General features: G+C 41.2%; 1 protein-coding gene across 2 annotated transcripts in view; it reads left to right on the forward strand.

The window, feature by feature from the left end:
* The window catches only part of TET2 (tet methylcytosine dioxygenase 2), a 70,036-nt gene that overhangs the window by 30,046 nt on the left and 24,710 nt on the right, over positions 1 to 15,280 (forward strand). The window contains exon 1 of one of the 2 annotated variants that reach the window (XM_069978406.1): positions 12,249 to 12,293. The exons of the other annotated variant lie outside the window; for it this stretch is intronic. The gene's annotated coding sequence lies outside the window, so the exon portion shown is untranslated. Of the gene's footprint in view, positions 1 to 12,248; positions 12,294 to 15,280 lie in introns of those variants that run through there. 2 annotated transcript variants of the gene reach the window in all.

Here is a 15,280-nt window from a genome sequence, read left to right on the forward strand (position 1 = left end):
TATGGAGGCACAGTTGAGGAGACTGACATTTTCTATTATAAGAAATAAAGAAACATCCAGTGTCGGACTGGGGTATCTGGAGCCCACCAGAGGAAATGATCCTGGGTGCCCACCAATGAAGAACCAGTGAGAAACCACGTCAGTCAGTGTTAAAGCAGGTTCTAAAGCTGGGGGCCCACCGGAGGATTCTCCGTTCCTCTGGTGGGCCAGTCCGACACTGGAAACATCTACTTCTAAATAAGATGCTTAGTCTTGAGAATGCTAAGAGCTCCCCAGCTGCACCATAACAGTGCCACATATGGTATGCAAGCATTTTCCATCCTTCTCTCTACGACTTCCAGCATACATATAGTAACTGTTTTAAATTCTATGAATATTTGACATTGCAACATGACATGGATAAAAAAGTATGAATGTGAGATGAGCCAGCAGTCCGCCAGTATGAAATAAAAATAGAAATTCTGAAGGGTTTACAAACTTTCAAGCCCCGCTGTCCATCCACTTACTGTTCATCTGGCTCGTTGATGTATTTCATAAAAATCTCTTATAGTGTTTTCATTGTAAATAATATTTTTTAATGTTCTGGGCTGTGTGCTAGACGAGGATCCAGCAGCCATCGGGTTAACAGTAAGGCATGTTTGTATACTATTCCTGCTTCCTTTGCCATGCCTTACTGTAAACAAACCGAGGAGTCCGATTACAGACGTGACCATAAAACATACACACACCTATGTCCTAAGAACAAGGGTGAGCTTTTTGCATCACATCAAAACGACTATATTTAAAAGTAAGGTTTGTATTCGGAATTTGCATATTTCTGCTTTAGATTTTGCTAAAAGTAGATGAAAAGAACAGAAACAACACAAATGAAATAAAAATATCAGACAGGATCTTTTATTTATTAAGGAAAAAGTTCCAGTTCCAGTATCTAATATCATAGAGGTGTAAGGGCCCTATTCCACCAGACGATTATCGCTTGCATAATCGTTAACGATTAACGATCTCAAACGACCGCTATTGCGAAAGACCTGAAAACGTTCACTCACTTCCATGGAACGATAATCGTTACTTATGATCGTAATTGCGATCGTTTTTCTTCGCTATTGCGTTCGTATCTATTGCCAACGACCGAACAACGTCTTATTCAATGCGAACGATTTGCGAACGTTTTGCGAACGAGCAACGATAAAAATAGGTCCAGGTCTTATTAAGCGATCAACGATTTCTCGTTCGGTCGTTAATCGTTAACTGCATTTCAACCGAACGATTATCGTTTAGATTCGAACGATTTAACGATAATCTGAACGATAATCGTCCAGTGGAATAGGGCCCTAAGTGGCAAAAGTATGTGAATCTTAAGCCCCTATTACACAGGGTGATCAGCTGACCTGACAGGTCGGCGCTCGCTTGCTCCTTGTTCCCTACTCGCTGCCGGGGGGGACAGTGAGGAGGGGGAGCTGCGGTAGGATACTCTATGGATGATATTTAGATCGTCTTGAGGTCCGGGGAGCCCATAAGAGATAGCGGCGGTGTGCTGCTACCACTCCTATTACACAGAACGACGGCAGCAGATTGTTGTCTTTCAATCGTTTGTCTTTCAACGTGTTGAAAAACAACAAATGTTTCCTTTCATTACACAAAACGATTGTCGGCTGTAATGGCCGATAATCGGCCAAATACGGGCAATAATGGCTTCGATTAATAGGGCCTTTAGGCTGCGTTCACACATGTTGCAGTTTCATTTCTTTTTTAGTTCCATAGTGTGCACTGACAGGGCTTTCTGCGGCCGCTATTTACTGAAAAGCGGCCGCAGAAAACTGACATGTCAGTTGTTTGCGGCGCCCCTAGGGATCCCGGCCAGAGCGTATACTATGAGTATACGCTCCGGCTGGGATCCCATAAACACCCGTCTAACGTATTTTTTTGTATTAACTACGGCTATTGTTGCTATCGGCAACAACTGCTGTAGAAATACGAAAAAATACGTTGTGTGAACATAGCCTTAAACAGTATCTGTTTACAAAAAAAAAAACAGACCCTGACCAATCCTTAGAACGAGCGGGGAGAAGACTACGCTGCCATACGCTCATCATCCTGCTCTGTGTCCCTCCAATCTGGATGGCTCTATAGACTTACATTGTGCCGCCATCCGAGTCTCATAACGCGCAGACAGGAGAGAATGCGCTGCACACAAACTAGTTCTCCTGACCGGTCATGGTCTGAACACTCAAACCCCGATCGATCTCAAATATTTTTTCTAATAGCAGGTACACTTTAAGGATTAGCAGATAATTTGAAGATGAAATTATTCAGGGTTTTTTCAATCGATAGGATGACAGTGTTTTATTTGACATATTCAAAAAGTGACTGTGTTAGCATATAGAGAGGAATTCACCATTACCGTACGTCTGTGGACTGATGTAAAATTGCTTTATTGCGTGAAAATGTGTGACTTTTTGAGGGTTTTTTGAGGTGTGACTTATTTGTCTAGGTACAGTTGTCTTTCAACCTCACGGCACGTTTATTAATGGTTATATCTGTTGGCTCGGTGGAACACTAACATTCATAAACTTCTCAGAGGACCCAAATTTATAAAGGTCCGTGCACCTCCTTGATAAATTTGACATGGTACGCATGTTCTTGTAAAGACCTTATACACGCAAATCCATTTACATTTACATTACATTTAAATTACCCCCTTATTGTTTTTTTGCAGAACACCAGTGCTTGGTTAACATACATTTACATTCATGATCAATGCAGAAACCATAGGTTGAAATTTCTATCTAGGCGATTAGTCGGTGAAGGAACATTTGTTTGTTTAAACAATGCAGTTCAAAGAAGTGGGTATCGGCACTCTCCACTCACCAATATGTAGGAGATCTCAGCTGATACAAGTCTCTCTGGACACTATCGTGGTGTAAGCAGTGCTCTGCACCCCTCAGCGAAATATTGTCCATATAAACTCCAGAAGATAGAGGAAATGCGGCACTGGCTTGTCTTTCCACATACTCTTTATTAAGCCATATTCACAGACGACAATACAAAAGGTACAAAGTAGGCAACGAACGTTTCATGCTTAATCGCACTTCATCAAAGCTTTGATGAAGCGCGATTAAGCGTGAAACTTCGTTGCCTACTTTGTACCTTTTGTATTGTCGTCTGTGAATACGTGGAAAGACAAGCAAGTGCCCCATTGCCTCTATCTTCTGGAGTTTACATTTGTTTGTTTGTTGGCTGGTAGTTGTGACTTTTACACGGCAACAATCAGCCTATGTAATGGTCCTTTTACACAAGCCAATATGTGGCCAAGCAAGGCTGCAAACAAGCGCCGTTTAGTGAGATCAGTGCTCGCTTGCAGGGCCTTTACACAATTAACATATAAATATAAACATATAAATTTCATATAAAAATGCCACATTGCCTTATAAATTCATTGTTATCGGCCGCACATCGCCTATTTACACATAGAGATGTGAGGCCGATAACAATGATTTTCCTGGCCGCATAAAAAAATCGAATGAGCCGACTATCAGATTAGTGACTCATGTAAAAGGGCCTTAAAGGAGTAGTCCAGCGGATTATAAAAGCCAGCAACAGGCAGGAGTAGGGGGTAAATTGATTACAAGTACTATCTTACAAGTACTATCTTACTATCTCCAGAGCTGACACATCACGACCCGGCTGATGGACTCAGCAAGTCCATCAGTTGAAACAGGTCTTTTACCCCCAGCCATGAGGTTATCGCAGTTCGGGGGAAAATGCCTTCCGGCACGGGTCCTGCTGCTCACTGCGGCCACGTGGAGAGGTAAGTTAGTACTCGTAATCAATTTACCCTCTGCCCCTGCCGGCTTTTATAATCCGCTGGACTTCTCTAATAAAGGCCTTTATGAATGGTATCTATTTATGCACAGACCTGAAATTCTCATCCACATTGAGTGCGTCAAGCCCCTATCTGGTATGTCCCTTCCTACATCTCATGTCAGCAGGTCGTCAAATATTAACTGCCCTGAATTCATCACATATCCACACAATTCCTTCTCTCCCTCCCACTCATGAAGATAATTTTTTTTTGTGTACCCCATTGATTTTGCCATATATATTACACTGTTTACGTTCTGCATAATACTAAGCAATCTTTTCTGTTGCTCCCATTATTGTTGCCTTATATAGACATTATGTCTCTCAGCTCTGTATATGTTTGTTCTGGACTTAACTATTTCTAAGAAACAAAGAATTTAGAAAAGAGAAGTTAAAACACTAAAAAAAAAAAAAAGGAACCGCTGCCCCTATGTGCTCACTGCCCCCCCCCCCCCATGTAATAGCGCTGGCAGCAAACGGGAAACAAGGAGCAAGCAAGTGCTGATCTGACGGGTTGGCACTTGCTTGCTCCTCCAGATCAGCCCATGTAGTAGGGCCTTTACACAGGCAAGGGTGCAAACAATAGCGATAGATTTTAAAACCTGCAAAAAAGTTGCAAACAGCCAACGAACAGACAATATCCTGCTTCTCGGTTGATCGCTGTCGCTTTTACACGGGCCGATTATGTGATGATGGAGCGTTTCCGGTAATGCGCCTGACAGATAAACGGCCCATGTTAGAGGGCTTTAATGATTACTAGAGATGAGCGAACCTGAACTTTCGGCATTTGATTAGCGGTGGCTGCTGAAGTTGGATAAAGCCCTAAGGCTATGTGGAAAACATGGATATAGTCATTGGCTGTATCCATGTTTTCCAGACAACCTTAGAGCTTTATCCAAGTTCAGCAGCCACTGCTAATCAAATACCGAACGTTCGGGTTCGGATTGACTCGAACCCGATTCGCTCATCTCTAATGATTTCCATTGATATTGATTGAACTTGCTGCCATTGTAATCGTCACTATCGGCAGCACAATTGTAAATTTACAGTGATAATTGTCAATAGACAACACTGAGGCTTAAGGAATGTGTTTGCACCCATTAGCCGTAAGGGTTTTCCCATATGGAAAATATATCACACCATGGGGTTATGACTTTTCAAACTGATCATTAGCCAGTTGTTGAAGAGTCATTCTTTGTATAGGGGTCCTATGTCTGAAGAAGACCTGATTCACATCAACAGCTTGCACTATCCATTGTGTAGTGGCTCGGCATGCATGAGCTTTCAATACAAAAAGAAAAGGGAACACCTCGGCTTATCTTCCTTGAGAACAAAAGAGTTGGATATTTTAAAATCCATTTGGCTGATTCTTCTTTCCCCTGACATCTGTCATTAGAAGATGGGACACCTGCTTAACCCCGTAAGGACAGAACCAATTTCAACTTTTGCGCTTTCGTTTTTTCCTCCTTGTGCTTAAAAGGCCATAGCAGTTGCATTTTTTCACCTAGAGACCCACATGAGCCCTTATTTTTTGCGTACTAATTGTACTTTGCAATGGCGGGCTTAATTTTTGCATAAAATACGCTGCGAAATCAGAAAAAAATGTGTGGTGACTTTTTATACATGTTCCTCAAGTTAGTACGATTACAACAATATGTAACTTGCATGACTTTTATTTTATTTGATGGCTTTTAAAAAATAAACACCTTTTTAAAAAACAATATATATATATTCCTTAAAATTGCTCTATTGCCATGTTTATAGCGCTTTTATCCTTTGGGTGGGGTGGTTTAGACTGTTTGCAAATGGTAACCATGAGCCTCATTATTTTTGTGGGATTTTTTTTAGCAGTTGGGGGGCTTCTTTTAACTATTTTCATGTTTGTAGTGGGTCTGTATCTTGCCATTGCGGTTAGCTGTTGAATTTTTCTGCGCTTTTATCCTTTGGTGTATGGGGCTGTGTGAGGTGTAATTTTTGCGCCATGATCTGTACTTTACCTTGTTTGCTTATATACGACTTTTTATTACAATTTTTCTGGATTTGATGGACCAAAAATGCACAATGTTGCTCTTTGGAATTTTTTGGCGCTTACGCCATTTACCGTGCGAGATCAGGAATGAAATAAATTAATAGTTTGGGTGATTACGCATGCGGCGATACCAAATTTGTTTGTTTATTTATTTTTATTTATAAAATGAGGAAAGGAGGGTGATCCAGACTTTAATTAGGGGAGGGGATTTTTTTATTAACAAAAAAAATCATTTTTTTACACACTAACTAGAAGTCCCCCTGGGGTTAGGGTTAATCCCCCTGGGAGACTTCTAGTATCACTACTCTGATCTCTCATTGAGAGCTACGTACTATAGATATACTGCATAGATCAATGAGATCTGTGTTCTATTGCTCTTGGCTGCTGCAGCCGAGAGCAACAGATTGCTGAGCCAGGATCAGCGCCATTACGGCGCAGGCACTCGGACGGTACAGATATGGGGATCGCTCTTCCGGATCGCATCATGGGGGGGGGGGGGTGATCCCCCCACTAGACCACCAGGTATGGGGGTAAATAGCATTTTAAATGCAGCTGTCAACTATGACAGCTGCATTTAAATAGCTATTTAGAGGGCGATCGGACCATGCCCTCTATTACCGCGATCCTGGGCTTCAGATAGCACCCGGGATTGCGGTGGTTCAGAGCGGAGTTTCCGAGCGGTCCCCCTCTAAACGCCCCTAGGGATGGCAGGGCGTACATTTACGCCCTGTGTCCTTAAGGGGTTAAAGAGGTTATTCCATCATTAAACATTATGCCCTAATAGTAGGGGGTCAGACCACTGGGACCCCACTGATGCCAAAAACAGAAATCAAATGTTCTCTTAATGGATGAAATGGCAGTGCACATGTGTATGGTATTCTCTATGAGGCTTCCGAACATTGCTGAAATTGCAGGTGTTTGGAAGCCCCATAGACAAGTTATTACTGTGCACTCCTGCTTTATTTATTTGGATGACATTTGACCTCCATTCTCAGGACCATCACCAATCAGCTACGCCTCAGGATAGGGGGTAACCTTTGATGGCAGGAATATCCCTTCTAGAGACTCATCTTTAAACAACTGTTCTTCATCCATGGTGTTAAGATGTTAACGTGTAACTGTCATTTAAATGTCACTTTTCAGAAATCAATAAATATCAATAGTACAAGCGATTTTAAGAAACTCTGTAATAGGTTTTATTAAGCAAAAGTGTTTCCTTCTGCATATAAAAAGCTGTTTTACAGCCTCACCCCACTTCAGAAGAAGCCGGATTTATGTGCCCATTATAATTTATGGCGATGGGAGGGACCAAAAGGGTGAGTGAGCACGGAGAGGAGAAAAGTCAGCCCTGCAAAGCACTACATTCTGCAATCTTATCTCATCAAGCTCCCAGATAAGCACTGATCTTTCTGACATCTGAATCCATCGTTTTATGTGCCCAGACAGTCTCCAAACTGTACAACTGCTTGTCTTCTCTTCCTGCTCACTCATCCCCCTCAATTCTTCCCCTTCATAGGTTATAATGGACTCAGCAAACCCGTCTTCGCTTTGCTCCTGTGTTATGAAGCCTTGCCTGATAATGAGCAAATAAGAAGCGAGGGGGGAGGCTGGAAAAGAGCTTTTTGAGTACAGAAAGAGGCTTTTTTTGCCTCTTTTTTCTTAAAATCGCTTGTACTTTGGATTTCTGCAAAAGAAAAAATTAAATGAGAGTTACACTAATATATAAGTTCCCTATAAGGCTCATGTCTATAAATCAAGCACTAGACATACAATGCAGAAGCAAAAGGAATTTTTTTGTAATAGATTGAAGTGAATGTGGGGGTGTATCATTTTTTCTAGTTGCATAACAGACTAGGGCTATGTTCACAATAAGTAAAAAATAAAATAAAAAGGTGTCTGCTTTTTCTTTTTAAAATAATGTCCATTATTACTGTACTTTAATTGACGTCAATTGAATGCACTGAAATCAATGGAATGACGGCAGCCCAGTGCACAGTGTACTAAATAACGGACGTTGTTTGCCTGGAAGTCAAATTAATATTCCTGACAATTATTCAAGGACATTTTTTTGCAAACAACAGATGTTAATTTTAGTTGTTCACAACTTTTTTTTGCACTGTCCTTCCGACATCTTTACTACTAAATTCAATGGACCTTCAATGGACCATCATTGTAATGGCGGGAAATGACTGACGTCATTTGGAACTCACAATGATGGACATCATTTTAAAAAATAAAAAAAGGACAGAAAAAAACATCATGTGAACATAGCCTAAAACTCCCCTTGAAAAATACAGAGTGGCCACACCGATGCTCTGTATATAGCATCTGTATGGAATAATAGTGTTTTATGCAACAATAGCCTAATAACTAGTTGTACCATTGTACACCAACCTTTCAATTAACTGGGTGGGGGGAAAAAACTACTAGGAATCAGGAATTTCAAGACTTAATTCCCTACAGCTGCCTACCTCACCACCATCATCTGTCAATGAGAGGGCCTGCTAAAGCTATTGAGCTAATGCCTGCCATTGTGTTACTGAGCACCTATATCCCTTGTCTACTGTGCGACTGTAGGCACTGTATATGATATGTTGTTGTTTTTTATATTCCTAGAGCCATTCACAACTATACTTTACCTAAAGAGAGTCAATAATTTTTGATTGCTTTCTATGACAAAAATAAAAATTTAGAAATAACATTTATTCTGGATTCACACAATATTTGGGCTGTACCTTCCCAGTATAATGTTGGGGTACCAGCAAAAAGATATGTTAATGATTGCTCAATTACGAGCTGGCTCTTTTACACAAACCGATTATCGGGAGCAAGCTATCCCAGGAACGCTCATTTCCCCAATACTAAAACAAGGGATTAGTTCAGACGATGCTTTTGCTGGAAACCATATTACCATATACTAAAAACAGACCATGGCCCGAACCATTGATTTCAGGGGAAGCCCTATCGGGGAGATTTATCAAACTGGTGTAAAGTGAAACTGGCTCAGTTGCCCCTAGCAACCAATCAGATTCCACCTTTCATTCCTCACAGACTCTTTGGAAAATGAAAGGTGGAATCTGATTGGTTGCTAGGGGCAACTGAGCCAGTTTCACTTTACACCATGTTTGATATATCTCCCCCTATGTGTTTGCTTCAAGGGCAGTGTCATACTCATAGATTAGATGATTCCTTTACATTATTTTCTCCTTTTTTGTAATGTCAACTTTTCTTTATACCTTATTAACCTGAATTTCCATCCCCCTGACCTTTCACACTCTGCAATGTATAGATAGGTGTTATTATGAGCTTAAAAACTTTACTTGTGGGTTGTGTAAAGCAAGATCTTTAGAGTTTTCAGATTTTTTGGATGGTGTATAATAATTGAAATGTCACATTATACAATATCTGATTGACTACATAATGCAAAATATGAAAACTAGTAGTTCAAAAAGGTCATAACTGGGCCAGAGAGGCTACGAATTTTACAGTAAAGAATTGCTGTTTGTTCTGGTGGTGAAACTTTCTTTCCTCTAGATGTAGAGTAGACATGTCAAACTCCGACCCTTGGGCTGGAGCCATTTTATTTGGCTATTTTATTTATCACATAGCTGGCCCACCTGCGGCACATGTAGAGCAACCGTCCGCAGCAGATATAGTGTATGTATGTGCTGCGGGTGGTAGGCATGAGTGTGCCCTGTCGCTGGTCATTGGTGGTCCAGTGGTTCAGGGAGGCAATACACCCTCTGGTGCACCCCCCCCCCCCCCGCAACCCACTGTAATGACCACCACTGCCTGACAATACCCCCCCCCCCCCCCGCTCCTCCTCTATAATCGATAACTCCTGTTGCCTATCCAGCTTGTAATCCTCTGGCCATCCCCTCTCTGGTGTAAGTGGTGCTGCGGCATTCTATGTGCGGGGAATCTTTTCTGTTCCACCTGCTGTACTGAGGTGACAGGTGCGAGACAGGAGAGAAGATTCCTTTCCTTCCCTGCAAATAGATCGCCCAGCAACCCCGCAGCACTACTTATACCAGAGGGGGGATGGCCAAAGGATCACACGCTGGATAGGCAACAATAGTTCCTACGACATCCCTGACGTAGAGGATGCCCCCTTGGTTACAGGTAGAGATGAGCGAATTTGCAGTGGGAACAAAGTGTAGCCCTTTGTTCCTATCTGCATTCTGCTCGTCAGGCTGCGGGCTTTGAAGTCTGCTCCGTCTTTTTACCACGGACGTCAAAATAATGAATATGTCATTATTTTCGGACTTCTTTTGCAAACAGCGGACGTTTTTTATTATTACTCACATAGTTTTTCTTTTGTCACCGTTCTTTCTCCATTTTTACTATTAAATTCAATGGACTTTTCAATTAAGCCGCACCCAAAGGCCAATTAGTAACCAAACCAGAATAATGTTCCAACAGCCGTCATTGCACTAAGGGGAGGCCAGACTGCTAAATGACGTTCATTTTTTTTAGACTTAAAATAACGGACGTCATTTTAAATTGAGCTGAAAAAACGTTGTGTGAACATAGCCAATGTGTGAATAAGGCCTAAGTTTGGTGACCTGTTTTTGTACTGTAGTTCATTAGTCGTTGATTCCCTTAATACCCCCCATTGCCCTCCTCTGCACCCGCTTCAATGAGCTCCGTGTTTCTTTAAAGAGGATGTACCACCAGGTACATCCTCTTTATTCTGAACCCACGGATCGAACGGCGCCTTCACAGGGAAGCCGGTGCCGAGTTTTTCCGACCGCAGCCCGGTTCCCGTGCACAGCGCCGTACTATGCAGAGACACCGGACAGTGCTCAAGCACTGGAGGCGGACTGGGCCGCCCCCAGTGGGAGGGAATTTCCTCCCCTGTATGACGCTGCTCCCTTAGAATGAATGGAGCCGCGTCATACAGGGGAGGGAATTCCCTCCTACTGGGGGCGGCCCGGTCCGCCTCCAGTGCTTGAGCACCAGCCGGTTCCGGTGCATAGTACGGCGTCGTGCACGGGAATGGACCGCAGCACAGTGACGGCGCCGTTCAATCTGTGGGTTCAGCTTAAAGAGGATGTACCTGGTGGAACATCCTCTTTAACATAAATGCCCCAAACTGTACCCACTATATGCTTTCTGGATTATTTGTATACCATACCAAGAAAATAAACCTATCCCTGATAACCCAAATTTGCTCTTTTACTCTTTCTATCTTTTACATCTTCCTACTGTTTTAGGAAGCTTGGGTTCGAGTGTTCTCATCACATGCCGAGCTTGTGACTAAACTGTCTTGAACAAGTAACTATAGTTTCTTGTAGAATTGTGAGTTACCAGGCAAACCATGAAATGTGTTCTCCCTCCAATTCAGTATCACACAGAGAACCATTTATATAATCCATTCTCTGTGGAATGCAACACAACAAATAGGTTATTATTTTAGTGTCTATTAGCCTTAATAGCAATTCTTACTGTTACATAAGATTTGTTATATAGATTTGTAATTTTCTTCTCTTTAAAAATCTCAAGTCTTCCTATACTCATCAGCTGCTGTATGTCCTGCAGGAAGTGGTGTATTCTTTCCACTCTGACACAGTGCTCTCTGCTGCCACCTCTATCCATGTCAGGAACTGTCCAGAGCAGAACAGGTTTTCTATAGGGATTTGCTACTGTTCTGGACAGTTCCTGGCATGGACAGAGATGGCAGCAGAGAGCACTGTGTCAGACTGGAAACAAAACACCATTTCCTGCAGGACATACAGTAGCTGATAAGTATGGGAAGACTTGAGATTTAAAATAGAAGTAAATTACAAATCTTTTAAACTTTCTGAAACCAGTTGATTTGTAAGAAAAAGATTTGCGCTGGCGTAACCCTTTAAACCCTTAAAGGGAACTTGTCACCATGAAAATACCTCCTAAGCTATCGGTATCATGCTATAGAGCAGAAAGAGCTGAGCAGATTGATATATATCTTTATGGAAAAAGATTCAGGATAACTTGTAATTTACTACTTAAAATCTCTGATGTTTCCATGCCTAAGAGTCCAGTCCATTGAGTGACACTGTCCACAGGACTCCTTAACACAGAATGAGCAGGGATTTCAATAATCATTTTACGTGTTATGCAGAATCTTTTCCCACAAAGATATATATCAATCTGCTCAGCTCCTTCTGCTTTATAACATGCTGATCATAGATTAGATAGTTATGTCTTGGTGACAGGTTCCCTTTAAATGTAATAAAACACCATAAAAACTTACTCATCTCTTGACTCCCTCGAAGCTTACCCTGAGGTCTGTTAGGTTGTGTTAGGCAAGGAGAACAAGTAAAAGGTACAAGAATCATACACAGCAACTAATCTCTTTTGTCATTTGTTTTTTTAAAGATCCTATGAAAAATTAGACCTGACACGTAACTGGTTGCAAAAGGTAACTAAACTCCTTGACCTTTATTTGCCACTAGTTTATCATAGTCTATCAAATATAGAAGTATAAAATATTGAGCTAATTGTGCAAAAAGAAATTGAAAGATTGGTCAATTTGTGTCTTCCGTGACCTTCGTTTGCTTCTGAATATAGAAAAATAACAAAATTACGCCTTATGGATACTGTGTCAATAATCTTACTAATATAAGAAAAGAAAAATCTGGCACCTTAAAATCAAATAATAGGATTAGAGCTAATCTTGAGAGCCATTACTTCAACATTTTTTTACCTCACTTGGGAAGAATTTTAGAGCCAAGTAGAGTTTTGGATTACAAAGTTAACTGATTCATTGCCAGAGGACTTTTGGGCCTTGAGGACCAGACTTAGTTATTTTTAGTTAGTTTATATATACATTTTTTATTTGTTGATAGAACTTTATTTGTGACCTTTTTACATTTTTATAGAACATTTTTAAACTTATTTTTTATTTTTTACAGTCTGATCCTTAGAGACTGGAAAAGATTTTTACATGCAACTCGGGCTCATGTTATAGTCATTGTAAGGGCTTAAGGGGGGGTTATTAGCGGCTTCTTTGTATTACAGCAGTCCGTCATGTGTACACAGGGCTCCACAGTGTGAGTTAAGAAATAGCACCATCCGGCGTATATTTAGGGCCGGTGATCCTAAAGTGAACAAGTCACATTTAAAGTCAATTGAAAACATTGTAACCTACAGTATAATGCCACAGAAGAAAATGCTTTACTTAAAGTGAATGTACAACCAGGTACATTGTTTTGGGCTTTTTACATTAACAGACCAGCGCAAGCACAGGGATGCTGGTTGTGTTGTCCTTTTTTTGAACCGCCACTCAGCGTCAGTCTGTTCCCGAGAAACGTCCCAGCACAATGCACCCGCAAGCCCCCAGAGTAACAATATCATCCATGGGATCATTGATTTGGATGAGCAATTTGCTCATCTCTACTTATACCATTACTGATCACGTACATTCAATCCTAGAAATATATATTATGTTTTTTTTCTGGTCACAGTACAGAAAAAATGTAGTAGAAACTTATAAAAAAAAAAAGAGTACCAACATAAACTGCCACAAAAAATTAGCTCCCACCCACCTCCATAGGTGAAAAAAATAAAAAATAAAAAGTTATAGGGTTCAGAACATGGTAATAAACAGATTTTTTTCTGGGGGGCTTTTTATTTTCTTCTATAGTAATTTTTTTTTAAAAACTAGCCAAATTTGGTGATGTTTCATTCATACTGATATGTATAATAAATTTAGTTTTACCATATGGTGACCTTTTTTATGGCTTTGTAATTAGTGATGAGTGAACATGGACAACAAAGAGTGGATCCAGGCCCGAAACTGAGTGCTGTGGTACCCGGAAGTGAACACAGGCTTCATTGTGGAAGTCTGTGTTCAGGTACGGCTTTCGGCTACTAAATAAAGCTTTTTGAAAGGTTGCTGAGTAGCCAATCAACAAGCTTTAAGGCTGTGGACATCTCCAAAGCTATCACTGCCATGCCCAGTATGGGTAATGGGTTCTGCTGCCCTTTCGGATGTGCTAACTGCTTGGGGGAAAAGATAGCCCCAGATATACCACTACTTCTATTGTCACCTTCATTGTAGTGTTGATGATCTAGAAAATCTAGAAAATTAGGGGATAGGAGCTTGGCTAGGAATTGGTATTTTTCCCCATACCAGATTGGGAAATGTCCATTCTGATTTTAAAGGGGTTATCCAGCACTACAAATACATTATCACTTTTGCACCGCTCTTGTCTCCAGATTTGGTGGGGTTTGAAACTCAGTTCCATTGAAGTAAATGGAGTTTAACTGCAAACCACACCTGAACTGGAGACAAGAGAGGGGGAAAAGTGGCCATGTTTTAGCGCTGGATAACCCCATTAAAGTTAGTAAATCCACATTGGTAGCTTGATACTATTATAGTTATACATACAAACAATAAGCCCCCATATGACTATGTCAGTGAAAAACTAAAGGCCCTATTACATGGAACGATTATCGGATGTATTTGGCCGTTACGGCCGATAATCGTCCTGTGTAATAGGCAATGATCAGCCAACATGAACCCTCTAAGGTAATCTATAAAGTAGTAAAAAAGAAAACATAAGCCAAAAATCGCAATTTGGGGGTCAGAAAAGGGGTTAAATCTTCATCCAATGTTTTCTTACGCTTCCATAGTACATTATATCCCATTTCCCTGGTTGTATACTGTACATAAATATAATATTGTCAGAGTTCATCTATCATACGATAATATTTTCTTTAATAACGTCTGTGGAGGATAGAATGCTCATTTGAAAAGTCTTTTGGAATCCAGTTAGAAGTGTTGCCATGGCTTTTCTCTATAACCCTTGTAGTGTAAGCACCACCAAGAGACCGGCAGAGGTTCCAATAAATAATTCACTTGGAGTAGATCACATGGCTGAAACAAGGGTTCAGAAGATGTCCATGAAGATATAACAGGAAAGGGCTTCCCAAAATATTTATAAATATTCATATTGCAGAGACATTCTAGTCTAGAAGGTTGGACTGTTCACTTGCTGAGCCAATTACATAGGGCTATATCAGCCTATTTAGCCAACAATAACCCCATGTAATAGACCCTCAAAGAGCCCATGTAATAGACCCTCTGCATTTCGGGAGGCTTTATTGGCACCGTTGTCCTGTTTTTCTTACAGCACATACCTGGGCAATTTTTACAGTTTACAGCTATGTTCACATAGCGTAAGAGACCGGCCGTTCCGTGACCCGGACGGGTCAAGGAACCTCCGGTCTCTGAAAAGATCCTGCAGTACCGGTCGTATGATCTTTCGGGCCGCAGTGTTCTGATGCGGGTGCATCTCTGCGCGCCCGCATCAGAACTTTCCACTGCACATTATGGAGCGTGCGGCCAGATCCACTCGCTCCATAGTGTCCACTGGCAGGGTTTTAGACAACGCACTCCATTTT

Source organism: Dendropsophus ebraccatus, chromosome 7, assembly GCF_027789765.1.
Source record: "Dendropsophus ebraccatus isolate aDenEbr1 chromosome 7, aDenEbr1.pat, whole genome shotgun sequence".
NCBI lineage: Eukaryota > Metazoa > Chordata > Amphibia > Anura > Hylidae > Dendropsophus > Dendropsophus ebraccatus.